This window comes from Ptychodera flava, chromosome 8 (assembly GCF_041260155.1).
Source record: "Ptychodera flava strain L36383 chromosome 8, AS_Pfla_20210202, whole genome shotgun sequence".
NCBI classification, from domain to species: domain Eukaryota; kingdom Metazoa; phylum Hemichordata; class Enteropneusta; family Ptychoderidae; genus Ptychodera; species Ptychodera flava.
The window spans coordinates 35,698,802-35,718,314 of NC_091935.1; the positions used below are offsets into that span (position 1 = coordinate 35,698,802).

Consider the following 19,513-nt stretch of genomic DNA (forward strand, 5'->3'; position numbering starts at 1 on the left):
GAAAAAAGGTGGGGTCACCATATTTTCTAAATTTTCTCATTCTTGTTATAAAATGATACAGAAGTAAAACTTTGAACAGTAAAGACTAACAGAAAAAATATGTGACCAATGGAATTATTTATTTTTTAACCAAATTTGAAATTATTACACCCAAAATTTCAGAGATTAAAACATTTACTTGATGGAACATTTTAACCTTCCAGTATTGTCAATTTTGAGTGCATCTAATTTATTGTCTTGTAGTTTTGAAACAATTTTTGGTAGGTCACTGTGCAATATGGCAATTAGCCAGAATTAACAATTTGCCTACTCTCTCATAATTGTCATTTTGTGTGCTCTTCAGCAGTAGCAATTGACCTGGCCAGAGTTGGATTAACTCACGTTGGCTTTTAGACCAATAAATCTAAAAAATTCACTGATGCATTTAAAGAACTTGCCTTGGGAATATGACTATAGAAAGTGCTAATACAGGTAGTGTTGAACACATGTGAGCGGAACGGCGTGATACATGTTTATTTGTCTGCGCTCACATCCTTTACAAATGTGCGGGCCTGTGATAGTTGGGGGGGGGACTTGAAAAATTTTGACCAATTGAGGGGGGTCATTTGAAAATATTTTGGGTACTTAGGGGGATTTGAAAAAAATAAGATTTCAATCGAAATTCCTCCAGCCCCCTTCCCTAATCGTTATTTGTGAACGCAGCCTTAGTCCAAAGAACGGATGAGGTACGTTTACCGACAGGGTTTTTCGAGGGCATGCATTCACTGTTTGGAACCTTACAACCTGGTGTGGGGGTGTGTGTCAACCAAAGTTTCTTATATATACATATATATATATATATATATATATATATATATATATATATATATATATATATATATAGATAGATAGATGGATAGATAGATAGATAGATAGATAGATAGATAGATAGATAGATAGATAGATAGATAGATAGATAGATAATTAGCCTGTATCCTGCAATCTTAAATTTTCCTTACCATTATACCGTGTTTTAGGTGGTGTTGACATTTGAGAGAGAATATTTGTTTCGGTGGTGACATTGTGAAACCAACTAAGAGCATTTGTTTAAGGCAGTAGATTCATCAGCATCGATTATGTGCAGCTTTTCTGATCAACAAACATCACATCGATGGTTCAGTACTGCTCTCATACTTTTTGTCGGATGTAAACCTTCTCCTTACTCCATCTGAGATTTTGGCCTTTTGACACTTCTGACTTGACAGCCACCTTTTATCGGGTATACAGACTTGCCCCGGAAATTACAAACAGCTGGTTTATCTTTCGACATATATTCTTCCGTTTTAACGGTATTTGTTGAATATGTACCGTCTCTATTTCCAAGGCTTGGAAAAGAAAGGTTTGCATCTCGGGTTTGTGAAACTGTAATATAACCACTGCATTTTTTCAAAGCCTTTAGAGAAGAAATTACCAATTTTTTAACTACTTGTACTTCTATAGCTGTACGACATACCGAGAGAGAGAGAGAGAGAGAGAGAGAGAGAGAGAGAGAGAGAGAGAGAGAGTGAGTGTGTGTGTGTGTGTGTGTGTGTGTGTGTGTGTGTGTGTGTGTAGGTGTTTGTGTGTGTTATCATCAATAAAGTCTGTTCAAAAGACGTCACGGACGTCACGAAATCGAGAATGCCATAAAGGAATAAATAATACAGTATGTAGAATTTTGAAAAATCTCGGTAAATGTGGACCAAAATAAAGAAGTTTTAATGTTTTCATTGGAAATTAATCATTTTGTGTAGTTCTATAAAATATAATATCATAATTAATTGCACAAGATTTGCCGATTTTTTCCATTTCAAGTGTAGCTGTATACTGTAGCTATTTCGCAACAAGTTAAACTTATCAATATCGACGCCAGTAATTATTTTCATCTAGTGCTCAAAATTAGGCTCGATATTTTTTCGCGTGAATGAGTTTTCTCTTGAATAGACTTATACTTCATTGAAGTAAAATACTGAAAATAAATGAAATTTGTTGATCATCAACATTTATTCGATTTATTTATACGAGTGCCGTACGAATGCCCAGCTTGCGCCTTTAGCGCTACGCTTGCGACCCGCGCCCCTCGTTGTAAGTGCGAGAGACTAAGTTACACCAATAAGAGACAGAAAAGGCACAAAGGACTTTCGACAGTCTATTGTGGTTGATACATGTGGGAATATAATCAACATCTTATCCTGTTTTGTTCTAATTGAAAAACGGAATCCAACACTTCCATTTATACGGAATAGATATTGAAAAATCCCTGTAATACGTGAAAGGATAATGACTTTTAAGTATACTTTCATGGTTATTTGGGATACTGGCTTTCATCCCGAGAAAATCGATCTTCTTCGTTGGTAAAATCCAAGAGCTTGGGAAGTTCAAGCTTTTCTCGTTCACTCTGTCCAAAAATGTCTGTGCATTTAATTTGTCTTTCCACAACCTCCTCCGTAACATTTTCCCTGGTTTTCCGTTTTGTTCTCCGTCGTACAGTTCCCATGGAAAGATATCTACAGTTAGGTTTTTGTACCAAACGATGACGCTGTTAGAATGGATTCCCTTTATTGACAAACGTTTCATGAATTCTTCGAGGTTGTAGGTGCCCCCTTCGGGTGTCATTCGGCCAATGTCGGCATCTCCATCATGTCTGGAAAGTGAGATGACAGCATATGCTTAGACAGGTTGTACTACATGTGTTTTGGTATTGGTGGTAATATAACTTGAGCTGCCCTTCTTAACCATAATGCCATTCTGTCACCGGCAATTAAGGAAGGAGTTGGATATGTATGAGACGATTTGTCCTCGTTTGTAGTTTCCGTGATGAAATCAAGTTGCCACGAAATGTGACGAGCGACACGTTCCCCTTCCTTTCAATTTGGTCGGTAAATTTGAAATTAGAACCCATTCTGTAGTCTTTGCTTCGTTAATGCTCTCAAACCCCATGGAACACTAAAGTAAATATAAAGGCCCCTTTTTCCAGTGTCAATTAAATATAAGGTGTACTATACGTTTTATGTTTTGGTAGATAATTAAATTATATTTTAAACAGACTGGCGTGTATTCCATTAACAGCTTTTATTTCAAGCTTGAGGACAGTGGCAAGAAAACTCTCTCATCTCTCTTAACTATGTATCAAGATTCCTTAAAATGACAGAGTTGGTTTTTCGAGCAATTTTCATTTCAGGATATGATCACAAAATACTTTAGTAGTGTAGTGAGACAGGCTGAGTAGATATGTCAGTGGCTATAGTGTGTGCTGAGAGGGTTCTTGAAGCCACACAAAATATTCAAAATGATCCAAAATAAATGTAATTTCTCGATTAATTAACATCAATAAATTTGAATCATTCATGCATTGTGCAAGTTTTTATTGATGTCAATTGATATTGTTCTCGCTGCTGGATTGCTTATAAGCTGGGAAATCGATGTCATAACGCGGCATCACAACCAAGTGTAAGAAGATATAAACATACGTGACTAAACATGAGGAAATTTCACATGCAAATTTTTGATTTTGAACTCTGAGAATGAGTAACTTCAAAGAACTGAAAATGCAGGTAACCTGTCATTTAGCACCTTTAAAACAACTTTAGAGCTGTCGGACAAGTCTCTTCAGAGGAGCATGTTTTGACCAAAATGAAGAAAAAAGTCGTTAAAAATATTACGTAGAATTCTTAATTAGTTGAAGAAACTTGAAGGAGCTAAAACCATGCAAGGACAAAAAAAATCTTTCTTATCGCACACTGCTTTCGGATGAGAAGATTTACGAAGAAAAAATTACAGAGAAAAATCTCAGAAATTAACATATGGGAAGTTTATGCAATTTTGAATAAAGCTCGGTAAGCTCATTCCTAGGTATGTATTTTCTAAATAACGAGGTACTGTACCTGAACTAGTATGTTTAAAATACGTCATTTTTTGTGCATATTTCTAATTGATTTACAGTAAACTACCAGACATAAGCTTATTACTGTGGTGATATACATAACGTGTGTAGAGCTGCTAAAATAGTTCATCAGAAGCTCGTACTACCAGACAGACATCTCACATACAGACTTTTTCAACCATATAACCTCCCAATTGCCATAAATGTATGGCAAATGGGAGCTAAAAATGATTTACGGCTCTTTGGTATTGAATATAATCTACGTGCAAGTAAGATATACTCATGATACATTTCTTCAAAGAGCAAAATGCAAAGAGTTGTCAGATAACACCAGCAATAGTTTTACACTCTTATTGCATTCATTCCATCTGATCGATTCTGATTAGTTCGTAGGTTTCCCATCAATTAGAACATTTATTGCATTACTGTATTAATAATGAATTATAAAATAACATAAAAAACTATTTTAGAATCAGCTGTATGGAAACCTTGACCAATAGAAAGATTACTTAGCATGGCATAGAAAAGTAGTGTTAAGATGAGAAATGGATTGCTGCATCATTAAACGTAGAAAAATATTTTTGTCGATACCGTTTTTATGATCATCGTTATGGCAGAGCTGTAGGTCTATCTAGGAATTACGTTGCATTTTTCAAAATATTGAGTCACAGGTCACACTGTTATGAGAAGAGTACTGTACTGTTTGACAGGATGTACACAAGTATTAAAATTTTTATCCTTCCAGGTACTGAGTCTTCAACCAGTTTACAATGTGGCATCATATAGAATTGCAGGGTTTTGACTTTTTTTGCACTTTTCTAAGTTTAATTGCGTGTAAGTGACATACGTGCCAAAAGACAGAAATTGTAATTTAGCTAACGTACACACGAATCAAACTTACATCTCTGCGAAGTCATGAATTGGTAGACTGCATTGTGTATGTGTGTAGGGGGGGGGGAGGTTCGGCACGTTGAGTTGCTTTGATCATGAGTGTAGTGTCACGCTAGTCAACGGGTCGAAAACTAAATCTTCAAATTCTTGTAAATTGGAGTTTCTCTCCTATGCACAGGTGTTGCGTTTAGAGGTCCTCCACTAGACACAGCTACTTAGGGTTGGAAGAATTGACATAAAAAGATAATACTTGTCTAGTGAGTGTACTGATATACTTATCAGATCTTATACATTTGTGTCAATGTAATCTGATATGTACCAACTTTATAACCATTGAGGTTATAAGGTTGGACAGTTCGATAATAAGAGTGTAAAACCGTTTCAATGTCTTGGTATCTATGGCGGTATCTTGAGTGAATTATGTAAAGTTTTAAGAATGCTCGGAAGCGATATATTAATAAGTGTTAACAGTGTATCAAGGTCACACTAACACCGGTCAAGTATTCATTACCAACAAATCAAACAAATTGTCGGAATGAAGCGAGCTTCCGTTCCGAAAATTTGGTCAGCTATTCCTGGCCTCCACTGTTCTTCGCACGACACGAAAACAAAGCAGTCGGATATTATGAAAGTGATTTGAAGAAAGTGGAAATTTATTATGTGTCAACGTTATTAATTACTCAGTGCCACAATTAAAAGGCGTCTGTGTTTTGTGTACGACGATTTTGACGTCATCACTTTCTGGCAGGCCATTTCTTCATCCTTGCCCAGTTCTTTAATGCAATGAAATGTTTCTGCTTCAGGGAAAAATGACCTGTCAATGAAAATGTAGTACCAAAGCTTATAAAAGATAAACACTTCTTGACTCTCCGCTCCTAATGTCCTGATGACTTGAATACCTAATGTGGAGAAAACAGGAACGCAATTTTCTGTCGCTACGTAGCGACCCGGGGAAGCGGCAACTCCTTGCAAAAAAAAATCAGTCTAATATTGTGCATCGTAAAATTATTTTACTGAGAATTTTTAAAAACGTATGATGCACACCGCTATGTCGACCTGGTGTTTACTAATGCTACGCCAAATAAAGTACGCTTTACTTATAGTTTAATCTCGATCACTGTATAACAGCGCTGAGATATTATGCGCCTCCAAATTGAAAGAATTCCGTTTGGAAAATTAAATCAATCCCTTTTGAAATCAAGAATAGAATTAAGGGATCACCAGACAAAACTTCGTACAAGAGAAACACATCATTCAATCTTTCCCGACACTTAAAATTCAAAATGGCCGCTATCCTTATGTTAACTCGATGGAGAGAAATTGAATTTTTGACTTTCACAAAAAATGAGCTGGTGAAAATTTTAGTTACTCTGCTTGTTTCAAAGTGAAGCCCCCAAAAGTGTTAGAAGAAAAAGTATTGTAAATGTTTGAATATCTGAGTCTGTCTCCGAAGTGCATTTTACCTTACACAATCATTATTATGCCTATTCCCAACAAGCAGCCGGAGAGTTCACCTCTATCCTGAATCATGCTATACACATATTCACCAAAATTAATATAATGTCAATATTACCAACCAGATCTCTCACACTATTGACTTTCACTAAAGCATGTATATATATATATATATATATATATATATATATATATATATATATATATATATATATATATATATATATATATATATATATATATATATATATATATATATATATATATATATATCATATATATATCATATATCTCGTTGCTGAAAAGAACATGCACAAAGGTGGACCCAGATGAGATCCCTGAAGGATGCCAGAATCTACTGGTATGCTCTTAGAAAAGGCATTCGTAACCATGGCCACTTTGTGTAGCCTATTGTGAATATACAAATAGAACCAAGTCCGATAGTTAACTTCACCACCAAATCGATGTCAACTCGTGGGGTAATAATTGGCCTAATACCGTCAAATGCATTTGTGGTGTCAGTGTATATGATGTCCCATTATGCGTTGTTTTTAATTGCTATGATAATATCTTTCATAAGAATAGATATATTTTAATAACCCAATACCTGAAAAAAAGCCATGCTGGTTAATTGATTCTTCATTGAAACCATAATGTGATGTCGTCATTGAACTGTCATTTCAAAGGTTGTAGGCAAACCGGTTAAAATCGAAACGGGTCTATAATTTTCAACTTTAGCTCGAATCCCAGGTTTTTGGAAATGGGAATGAAGCGGAGGTGTTTTAAAATACAAGGAAATTAAAACCCCTTCTTACATTAGGCATAACCGACACTGCTCGTTGAATAATTCCTTCCTGGTTTAAATTGGGAATACCTAAACTTACATAACTTTGCTGGTATTAATACTGAGGAGTTCTTTCCCAACCCTATCAATACCAACAACAACAGAAAATTGGTTGTGAATTGTGGTTGGTACATGTGGGAAATATAATCAACATCGTAACCTGTTGTGTTCTAATGGAAAAACGGAATCCAACACTTCCATTTATACGGAATAGTTATTGTAAATGTTCTGTAGTACGTGAAAGGATAAAGTTGTTTCAGTACATGTTCATGGTTATTTGGGATACCGGCTTTCATCCCGAGAAAATCGATCTTCTTCGTCGGTAAAATCCAGGAGGCTGGTATGTGATAACGGCTGTTCTCGTTGACCTTATCCAAAAATGTCAGTGAATCTAATTTTTCTTTCCATAACTTCCTCCGTAACATTTTCGCTGGTTTTCCGTCGTATTCACCGTCGTACCGTTCCCATTGAAAGACATCGACAAAAAGGTTTTTATACGAAACGGTGTTACTGTCAGAATTGATTCCCTTTTCCGACAGACGTTTAAAGAGTTCGCTGGCGTTGTAGGTGCCCCCTTCGGGTGTCATTCGGCTGATGTCGCCATCTCCATCATGTCTGTAAAGTGAAATGACAGCATACGCTTAGACAAGTTGTAATACATGTGTTTTTATCTTGTTGAAATAGATTTCCTTACGTTGTCGATGAAGATTTTATTACATCAAACAAATATGTAATAAAATTTCCGTGCATTGTCTACGGAGAGTTTATTACTTCTTGGGTTAACCCAATGTTATAAAATTCCGTGAACAGCATGTCTATGCAGAAGATTTTTGCTGTACACTGTGAAACGTTGGGCTCTGAAAATAAAATCGCTAGCACGTATCGTCGTCAAATGAAAGCATCAAGTAACAGAGCTGTATACAACTCATGGAACGGAGTGGCATACGAGTTTGATTACATGCCATTGTCTTGATTTTTGTCATTTTTTTATAGATTCATATATTACTTCCGTTAAAATTGCGTTTCATTTTAACTCAACTAATCAGCCATGGAGAATCTACATAGACTGTGGTATATTTATTCCAAGCCATGAGCAAGATGAGTTTTGACACCTATGTTATAACAATGTGTTATGTAGGTCATTCTCCTCCATGACATTGAGTTTAATTTGTTTAGAACATTCTGAAGGTTATTTGTTTAAGGTCATTCTCCTCGATGACCTCGAATTCAATTAGTCTTGTTTAGAACTTTCTAGAAGGTCATGTTTACTGCAAGTGAAGATATTATTAGAATAGTAATCAGTGTATCAACAGAAATTCTAGAATTCTCCAGTGTTGTCTGGATTAAGGTGGTATGCACCTCGAAAGTGAAAGACTTAAACTTTTGCTCTAACTTTCCTCAAGGGATCTTTCAATCATTCTCTTTCGAAATCAAGAATAAAAATAAGGGGTCACCGTGCAATTTTGTACTAGAGAAACAAATTACCCAAGATTTACCGATATTAGAAATTCAAAATGGCCGCCATCCCTGTGTTAACTCTATGGACAAAAATAAAAATTTTCGAATTTCGAAAAACTAAGCCGGTGAAAAGTTTTCTTTCACCAAGAGCTTTAAAATGAACCCCCACATGTGGCATATCAGAAGATAATTGTAAAAGTTTGAGAGTCCGAATGTCTGTCCCCGAGGTGCGTTCTACCTTAAGGTCCTTTTAGTGTAAATACTGGGCGGTACAGATTTTCAGTTAGAGTGTTCGGGATCACGTCAGTATTTACTTCAGGACCTTCACACTGTCTCTGGACTTGCTCTGTGAATATCTGCAAGATTCGGACCAACCTCAAACCTGCAAGCCACAGGACTTCCTCACTCACTAGTGTCTGTCTGACTCAATTGTCTGAAGACCAGGAGTTTTTACACCTTAGATTTAGTTATTTTTGATAAATTTGTTTCAAAGAAAATCGCTGTCTTCACCGCCTTTCCCGTCATACCAAATGAAACTGACGACCATAAATTACCAAATGTTAGCGTCTTATTACTTTATGGCAAATTGCCATAAGTTGAATAGGGTATGCGATAAAACATATATTTTCAGTGCCTTAATTTTCGGATGGCTGAAAATACCTGCGTACACGTACATTTCCTTTTTTTGTTTAGAGATCATTTGTTAAGGGGAATGCTGTAACCGATCGGTTACATTTGAATTAGTTTTTTGCAAATTTGCGAACCTTAATAATTGTCACCATCATCGATCTCATCGATTTTTTAAATGCTGAGGGTTGTTAGAGGGCTCTGTCATGGTTACTATTCATATTTTGTCTGAATTTGGTAAGTATTATGTCTGCTGTTCAATGTTATTACATATTATCACATGAACTGGCCCGTATCTCCACCTGTGTGACGTACACCAGCACAGATAAGAAATCCATATTACCGCTGTTGTACGTCATCAACCGGAACTTTTTCCCTGCAATGGTACCGTTCGTACGTGCACGTCGCGACACAGACCGATTTGTCGTGATCGATGCAGTGCTCTCATGGCATTTTGACAAAAAGGTGACCCGATAAATCCAGATACGGAAACATAGAAGGCATGCCCAACGAAATTTCGAGTCGCTAAAGCTAGCTTTACTATTCCCAAGAATCGAATGAGGATACCGTCGATCGTTTGGCTCAGTAACGTCACGGTTCCAGTTGCAAGGCTAATGTGGATATCGTCGTACCTGGCGATCGCCAAGCGACGTCGTACCTGGCGATCCCGATTGGCGATAAACCCGAGAGATACACCTCAACGAAAGTTCAACTTAATAAATGAATACTGTATAAACTTCGGGAAAGCGACATAGAACGCCAAATATCGACGAACTACGACAAATTTCCTTCATCACACAAATACTATTCCGTTGTTTCTCGATCGGAATCAAGCCTAAGCTGTCGAACTGTAGCGTAAACTCTGCAGTGCAGCGCTGTAGAATCCGATGCATTTCGAAAGTTGACTCGGACAACACTCACAACAGAACAGAGTTCCCGTCAAGTAACAAAATTGGGAAGTACCTACGGGCGATATATGTGTTACAGCAAATTTCAAAGTACGTATGACGAAAACATTGACGACTGAGATGGCCACCGCGCCGGCGGAGACCGGTGACGGCAGTGCCCACTACAAGCGTACACTGTGTGTGTCATCGATCTGAAACTTTCGGGCTCGCCAAGGCTGTAAACTTGTGATATTTTAAAAGCCACAGCATCTCTAAGAATGATAACTACTGTTTCGACCGTGCCGTTGCATTCGCTTTATAAATATAATTCTAAATATTCTAAATAACTCAAAATACTATCGTTATCAGTCGCCAGCGCGGTGAAAGCTATGCCCGGCGATGGCAGACTTGCCCTGGCATCGCTCCAGCGCGAGACAATGATTGACACGCGCACGTGACCGAATCCGTATGTCTGATTGGTGGAGATACCATTCCATGTATCAAAGTTTTAGCTTAATGGGATTTATGAATGAAAGTATACCTGTAAACATTTGCACATCTCCTGGGTGACGGACCGCTTTACTCATTAAATATAAGTAATCCGCGTAAATAAAACACAAAATCGCGATAAAAATCATGCAATTTGTTACAATAATTTTGATCCATCCACATCAAAGAAAAATAAGAAGACTGTTCATGTGATAAATATATAATCCCATGGAATTTTTCTCTGTTTGACGTCATCGTATACTCGTGTTTTTCGCGGAGCCGCACAACTTCTCGCCTTCGGCTCGAAGTAGTACGGCTCCGCGAAAAACACTCGTATACGATGACGTCAAACAGAGAAAAATACCATGGGATTATATATAATTATCACATGCACAAGCCAAGTTTGTCGTCTCCGAACAAAAAATACGGGATTTATTCTCTGGTCGTTCTACGTCACGACAACCCGCGTCTATGTCATCAATTTTGGTGCGTCGGACCTTTTTTTTTGTCGATCTTCGGTGCGCTCGTAAATATGTAAACAAACAACATGGCGGCCGATGTTTCTCCCACGATCAAAAGTCATGTAATGAAATCGATATTTTCACAGACTACGACATTAATAATCAGAACAATGTAAACACAAGAGTGTACCGCCTGTATATTCCGAAGGAATTACGTGAAAAATTTGCGGAAACAACGAACTGGAAGCTGGTCGCGTATACCGTGGGTTCCGTACGCATTGCAAACAGGGTCAGGTGCGACGTTTACAGTGTTCGCGCCGTCGAGATTCAGTCGATATTTGTTCCCGAAAAATAGCGTGTCTGTGATAAATTTCCAGGACTATGCTATCTTTGAAATAGAGTATAACTTTGCGGAAGGTAGCCTACGTGTAGACCGAGAGCTGTCATTTGCTCCACACACGAACGAACGTGAGCGCTAACATACACGACGGGCGATTGGAAATGATTGACAACTTGTTCACGGCGTACTGATATTATTCCTAAAGTAGTTCAAAAGTTTAAACGCGGAATCGTCATGCAAATTTATTTTATTTTGCAAAAAATAACGATTTCTTGGCTTGTGCATGTGATAAGTATATTATTCCCTAATATTTTTCTTCGTTCAGCTCGGAAAATACTCGTGACGTAATGACCGTGTCACCACTCGTCTTCGACTCGTGGTGACACGGTCATTACGTCACTCGTATTTCCTTCGCTGAACGAAGAAAAATATTAGGGAATAATATCTTATTGGGTCATGCAGTGTTATATATTGGGTTGGTATTACATAGTGGGTTAAATTTTATCGCATATTGAGTTGGCATGATAGAACATTTTAATAGTGCCTTACGTTTCCCTAAAGCATATTAAGATATCCATCCACACACAAACCAATTTCTTTCCATGTTCAAAATATGTCATTTTTGTCATTGTTCATTAGATATGCACATTTCAAATTACCTAACAGTAAACTGCTAGACTTATAGCTTATTGCAGTGGTACCATACTATATACGTGTGCAGAGGCAGTTAAACCAGTACATCAGACGCTCGGACCACCAGTACCTTGAATGATGGCAAATACATACGTCACATATTGTGCAGAGTTAGATTAGGTGACGGTGGTGAGACCAATCTTCGAATTACAGAAGAACTACCGGCAGATTTCTAGTTCACACGTCATAAACTATTAAAGTTATTGCCTGTAAGCGAGGTATGGCGTAGAATGCCTTCCAAAATTTACCTATGTAATACTGCAGTTCACCTGTGCAACACTGTAGTGCGGAAATGATATGATTCAACTATAAAATGGAATACTCTATGCTTAAATGTCATTATGACCCACTGATATAATATATGGAAAAAAGATATTCCCAGCAGACTTCAGTGACAAAAATAGGCCATAGATGGCTCGACAAAAATAGATCGTCCTCAATACAAAAGGGAAAACCTCTTCGTCTCAATCCTTGCTGCAGCCGCGTCTGGAGTTCATGCTGGTGTTGACGGACTGGTATGCTACCGAAAACGACTTCACTGTACGCAACTCCAGTAAATATTCTCGCTATATTATAGCCAACTACTAAAGTTAAACGTGTCAGTTTAATCCTTTGTCGATGCTCAAAATGTCATCAGTTGCTTTCGTGGCGTTATTGTGGCTTTTAGTGTATTTTCAATTGTACTCAAATAGTATTGTCAATTTCGACTGATGACTCGGATATTTACAGCTCGGTTAACGAGCAGGCACGCGTTCTATGTACTTGCAGACGACAGTCAACGCAATGGTTTTCATATGATCGAAAAACAGACAAACTATCTCAATCACCGTTATCAAATCTCTAGGTTTACCTTATTTTCTCCAAACTCTTCAGATTTCACTCTATTTGCATCTACGCTATAACGTCGACCAATGGCCTTAATAACTTACCAGTAGAAGAAAAAGTACCGACCGTGTTACCCTACCTTTGACATCACAAATAGGGTAAAACTGAAATTCTACAAACCGTATAATTGTTGTGTGGTATTACACTGAGGGTATAACCGAGTCTTACTGTGTGAAGATACTAACCTCAACTACGGACCCTACAAACTATGTAGTTTTCAAAACTGATGGCCCATTATACCGTAATTATCAATTTAAATTGTAAACGAGGCCCAACGCAGGCATAGTTAGCAGGAAAAGGGTTCAAATTTAGAGCGGTGTTGCACATAACACTGCGTATTATTCCGAAATCAGTTTTTGTTTGTTTTTTGTTTGTTTGGTTTTTTGCAATTTTAATAATGTGTTTACCCAAGATGAAAAAATGGGTTCACCTTTTCGCATGACAAGCAGTTCTAAGTTAGGCGAGAAAGAGGCATAAAGTTAAGCATATTTTTTCAAAGCACCCCTTTTCCTGGCTTCTTTTTTCTCCGGTTTCTACATTTCAAAAACGTCACGGTTCTATGCCACTCCAGCTGGGGTTTGCATGTCACCATTGATAATAAATATTGCTTTCAAAAAAAGTGAGTTGGTTAAGTGCAGCACCACCTTCAGGGTGTCACTTGTAATAGGCCCCTGTGTTTGTGTATTCGGTCATGAGACACTTCACAACAAAATTGCCGCCTGGCTGCAAGCCATGTCGGATTGTATCTCAGAGCAAAGTGCAAGGCAAAGTGCAAATTTGAATGGAATAAGTTCAGGCAAACCATTCAACCAAGTCAATTTTCGTCGTCGACCACATAGATGTGTATAATGTTTCCTTCAAAAAGTTATCGTTTCGACTTAGTTAGTGGATGGTATGTGAACTCAAACGTAAATCATTTCACAACGCCACAAACTTAAGTTCTTGTGACATTCTTTAAAATTTACCTTAAGATATCGCCTGTCCTTACTGCTCCCAATAGCGTCCCGAAGTCCAACCAGTACGTAACGTTCATATCTTCATAAATAGTTATTATATTGCGAACCATGTAGCGTAAGTCGTCAAGTTGTTCAGCGGATAAATAGCAAGGCATGTTGTAAGAGCGAGTTGCGTGTGGAAGGATCGAGAAGTGCAGAACTGATAGTGTAGAAACAGTTAATCCCATTGATATTATAATGAGTTTCCACCTTGAACGTAAACGAGCTACGGAATGTGAGAGTTTCTTCATATTTCGGTCCAAAAACATCCAGTCCTCCAGCTAAAGATAATCACTAGTTCGTAGTGATGTTTGCAAGCTGAACTTTTCCTCTAAGTGACGCTAAATGTCTCCCTTATCCTTTTTTGGAATTTCTTTGCCTTGCTATTGTTGTAGACGATAACGATGCGGCCTGTGAGCAGGAGAAAGTAAACATAATCAGAGTCAGTGTTTTTGATAGTTGTGGCAATATCTTCAGTGAACGTTTAAAAAGTTAAGAATATAGGTGCAAGTTAAAATCACGTTTGGAATGTGTCTTTTAAAATTGCTTCTTCAGTGTATGTACATACCACAATGCAATGCGACAAAATGACTTTATGCCTGTCGGGATATTGATCCTCGGGCCCTTTTCGATTAAGGTAGTGTGCACCTCGAAAGTCAAAGGCTTAAACTTTTGCCCAAAATTTCCTGATGGAAGTCTCAACTATTCTCTTACCAAATAAACAATAAACATCGGGGTTCATCGTCCAAATTTTGGAACTAGCGATACCAATTCCCCAACATTTTGCGATATTTGAAATTCAAAATGGCAGTCATTCCTGTGTTAACTCTATGGGGGAAATTTAATTTTGGATTTTCGAAAAACTAAGATGGTTAAAGTTTTTCTTTCTCCGAGCGCTTGAAAATATGCCCCACAAGTGGTAGATCAGAATTGTAGAAATTTGAGAGTCCGACTGTCTGTCCGCGAGGTACATTCTTCCTTAAGTGGTTAATTAATTACTTTTTCACTAATAAAACCTAAAACCAGTAAACAAAACATTTACATAAGAATAAGAAACTATCGCAAATATCACCCGTATGGATTCTATCTGAACGTCTGAAATATCTGATATGGTATGGCTCTTGTTTGAGACGTCTATGCGTATAGGAACGTCGGAACATAGCCTAAGGGACCGAGCACAATTAACGGCAGGGGGGCCGGAAGAGGAAATGGGGGGGGGCACGAAAAAAATGAGTGTTCTTGGGGTGGGCCATGAAAATTCCAGGGAAGGTAAGGGGTGGGCCACCAAAATTTTTTATACCATGACAGACAGAGAATGTTTCAGCATTTTTGTTCCTTGTTGAAGCTGGAGTTCCTTGTTAAACTTCTTGTAGCATGATGAAATACCAAGTCTTAAACCTCACAATGCAGTTGTTATGTGTAAAATGAGCAATATTATTTTTGAAAATTGACTTCATTTGTCAACAATAATAATGGTTGGTAATGATACAGAGGCTAGGTTGAAACTGATTATTTCATCATGCTATAGGAAGAACTAGAATACGTAGTGGACACACAGGAAAACAATTCTGAAAAAAAGGAGAAAAAATGGCATTAATGGGTCTTTTATAGTTAGCCCATGAAGGACTATTCCAATGGCAGACTGTCATTACAGTGGAGTAACATTGAATATCTTGGGTAGTCATAGAAAGGCAGACACTGGGTTGTGGAAAGTGCATTGAAATCACAATGGTCATGTTATACATTTTCCCCAACATCTGAAAACATCATACAGACACTCAGTTGAAGCAAAGCATAGACATACCGGTATATGAAATGCTAAACATGCATACCAGCAAACAGACTCAAAAATAATTATGCAGTTCAGTTCAGTCTTCTCAGTGACAAAATTGTCCTAAAATTCTTACTCTTTGCTGTATCATACTTTGGAAATTAAAAAGACAATGCATTCATTCTATATACCATGGGTAATATGTACATGACCCCTGTGTGACCATTTGTTCGGATGACTTTTGAGAAAAGGATTAATTAAAAACTATATTAAACTGAAGGGGGAAAGTTACATGGAATTTTGCTCATAAAAACACTTATCTTTAGGGTTGTGCAGGAATCTGTCAAAAATGTCCTCCAAATGTCTTTTGTTTTCAGGGTATTCAAACTAAACACACAACACACAGCATAATAACTGAACATTCTTATATACGGCTGGTTAAAGGTACAGTAGCTAAATTTCTTAATTTCCCTGGTATTTAGTCTCGGTATAAATTGACAGTTATTGTTCAACTCCCTAAAATATGTAGCATTGTCCAGTGTTCAGCATAGTGACAGCATACTATACGTATTCTTGATAGTCTAGATTAAAAGTCACAATATTTCAATCATAACAGAGCAATTTGCACACATTGTAATAACAAGCTGAACACTGGGTATTTAAGCAATGTTTTAAGGAGTTGAAAAAGAAATTTACATTTAAAAGAGAAAAACACACTGAAAATTGTTCAAAAGATATAGCCACTGTCCCTGTAAAGGGAGCAGTGACACCAACCATTTCCAGTCCATTCTGTATGCAAAATATGTACAAAATGAATAGTTTTGTACATGTAATAGCCCAGTATTTTCCCCAGAGCAATACAGAGTGGCAGCCACCGCTCTGTAATTTTTGGTAAATAGTACAAACTTGTTACCATAACAATAATCATTGTTATGCAAATCAGTCACCAATCTCCTTAGAAAAATAATGGGGAGAAGTGATTAGCCCACATTTTTGAAATCACAGTTGTCAACATCCGACACACACACACACACACATATAGATCAGTTTCATTAGAAAGTGTGTGGATTTGATAGTATAGTTAACACAGCTTAAAGGCCCATGAGCTGCAATTCGATAAAATTTGTAAAGTTTCAAATGTCTCTGATATTCTCACATATCCTTTTAATTTGAAGTGCTTATTTTACTCAGAGTATGATGAAATGCACAATATTGAGCTTGTTAGACTAACTTGGAGATGTGCAGTGAACACTGTCATCATTAAAAATAATTCATGTCTAAATCGATGCTTCAACTATAACAACTATAACAGCACTGAATGAACTTGTAGATTGGTTATAAGGTATTTGGTAATTTCATCATTCTTTGAGATTAAAATAGCACAACACAATACTGAAAAGTAGCTGTAGGTGTTACAAGTAGTAAAGCTTGAACATATGTTATTTTGTTTGTTTATTATTTATATATTTATTTGTTTATTATTTATTTCAAGAATGCAAGAATGTTGTTTTCACTAAAGCATATATTCAAAGTTATAAGGATTATATATATGTGTACAACTTTGTACCTATGTAATCTTTCTTTTTTGGGGAGGGGGCCAAAAACATTTTGTTGCCGGTGATGGGGGGCCACTAAATTTTTTGCTGGTGTTAGGGGGCCTGTAAAAATATATGCACCACATATTTTCTCTTCCAGACCCCCCTGCCGTTAATTGTGGTCGTTCCCTAACTCGACACTAAACCTACCCAGTCCACATCACGCCTGTGGGTTAGAACATACAGTTCAGTGGGTAGTAGAAGACAAATTGCCAGGTGAAGAAAATTTCCCCGCGTCCACTGATGCAAGAATCGTCACCAACGAACTTTGCGACACAAGTGCAGTCACGTGTCGAGTCAGGGAGCACACCTAGACCACTGTTTATCTAACTAGCTTACTGAATCCTTGTCTATCACCATCACCATCTTCGTTGACGGAAATTTCTAGGACACTCCTTTCCATTATCATTTTAGTCAGCGAATGTACAAGCTGTAGGTGAGCGACGGTATCGTTGGCATTAGTTCAATATTCATGAAAAAAATTGCAGGTCTGTACGGGAATTTCCCTGAAACATCACGTTTAAAAATGCATCGATCCGTCTCTTGTCGTTAAGAGTTAAAATTTGTTAGTGTTTACTTTAAACCGACACTACAAACATAGCAATTTTACGATTATGTCTGGTCAGGAGTTTCTGACATGGTCACGTATTGACAATACATGTAAATTGGAGGTAGGGAGGGATTATACACGCTCTCGGGATCGTAACGTATTGTCTGGTATGTGCAACTTACATTTCTTGACTTTCGATGCTACATTCAGTTGGCAGTTGACAAGGAAAATTGTATTACTCACACAGCTTTTGTCTTAGAGAGAGTTGTCCGTGGCTCTTTCTGCCCGAAGCGTCAAAGGAACTTTCAGTTTGACTTCACGGCGTTCGATACGAGTACTGAGAAGAAATAAGACTTCAATAAGACTTCAACTGTATGCATGAATAGCTGGCAACGTTGATGCTTTCAAGCCTTTGCAAATGTAACACAGTTCGGTCAAAGACAAAGACAAATCCCACATGTATGTACATGTATTGGACTTTTCTCAAATGACACAGTTGCTAAAAAACTATTAATTCAGAGCGTTCACAATGTACCCAGAGTAGTTTCTTTGTCTGAATGACAATCTGATTTCGGGGGGTGGGGGTGGGATCAGGGGAAAACAAAAGAAGTTATTCTTGATGCGGAGGAAGATTTTAAAGTTGAAATGAAACCATCAATGAACATTTTTTTGGCCTTGACAAAGAAGTCAACTGCATATCTTCTATGTAATTTGTTGGACCACGAGTTTCCCTGACCTAGACCCCCACCCCGGCAGTGTAAAAACGCAGCTAATGTATATGCTATTCAGCAGATATATCGCTCTCAACATCGATTTACATCGCATTCTGCGCGTCTTCAACAGGCAAAGTGTCATCGGTATTTCTTGGATAATGACTAGCATGTGAACATAATTCATTCCAAAACTTTTTGATGACTATCAATAACCTTTAACCTATTTTGGAACTTCAGCAATTACAAGAGGTATAGTTCTGCCAGGTATTTAAGGCAAGGGCAACTTCCTGGAGGCATTAACTTTCATAACTGTTCCGCCCAATTTATCATCTGTATATCGAAGCCTCAGCTAACCGATAGCGTTGGGGTTTGCTTTCCGTTTGATATTGGCTAGTATGCGACCAAAGTCCCCCCCCAATACAAATAGTGCCGACAGATGACCTTTAGCATACTTTTATGTATCACAGCAACTTCGACAACCCTGTATTTCAAAGAAGGATGTCTCGACACTGCTCTTCACCTATATTTAGTGAATGTTGTAATGTATAGGAGTTTTTTGGTGGACACCTGAATTGCCCCGATATATATATATTTTACGAAAATTAAAGAAGAACCATACACCCTCATTAGTATTGATGTTCCAAGCAAACGTTTGTAAAGCGGTCCAGAATGAAAGTACCTATGCGAGCAACTACATACGAAACAACAATGTAATTAGGCCTAATACATTACAATGCCCTTCAAAGTAATGAATACAAATGTATTATTTCTACACTTATATCATCATTAATTATACTCACAACTCCAGTCCCTGTCCGCTACCACATTCCAGGTCAGATTTGTACAAAAACACAGTTCGTTTAATGCCAATGTTGCATTTTAAAGTAATTTCCGGTGAAGATTTGCATTATAGTGTAATTAACTTCTTCACTGGTGTTACGTCGGCTCCGCAGTTATG

At 37.6% G+C, this 19,513-nt stretch overlaps 1 long non-coding RNA gene across 3 annotated transcripts; it reads right to left on the reverse strand.

The window, feature by feature from the left end:
* Window positions 1-5,424: 5,424 nt before the first annotated feature.
* Window positions 5,425-19,513, reverse strand: LOC139139183 (uncharacterized). 3 transcript variants are annotated; one of them, XR_011553742.1, is made up of 4 exons: window positions 19,356-19,513; window positions 18,025-18,179; window positions 13,897-14,337; window positions 5,425-7,706 (listed from the first exon to the last, which is right to left on the reverse strand). It is a non-coding gene; the product is annotated as an uncharacterized lncRNA (long non-coding RNA). The 3 variants fall into 3 exon arrangements; XR_011553741.1 differs by having other exon boundaries at window positions 18,086-18,179; window positions 19,356-19,512; XR_011553740.1 differs by lacking the exon at window positions 19,356-19,513 and having other exon boundaries at window positions 18,086-18,317.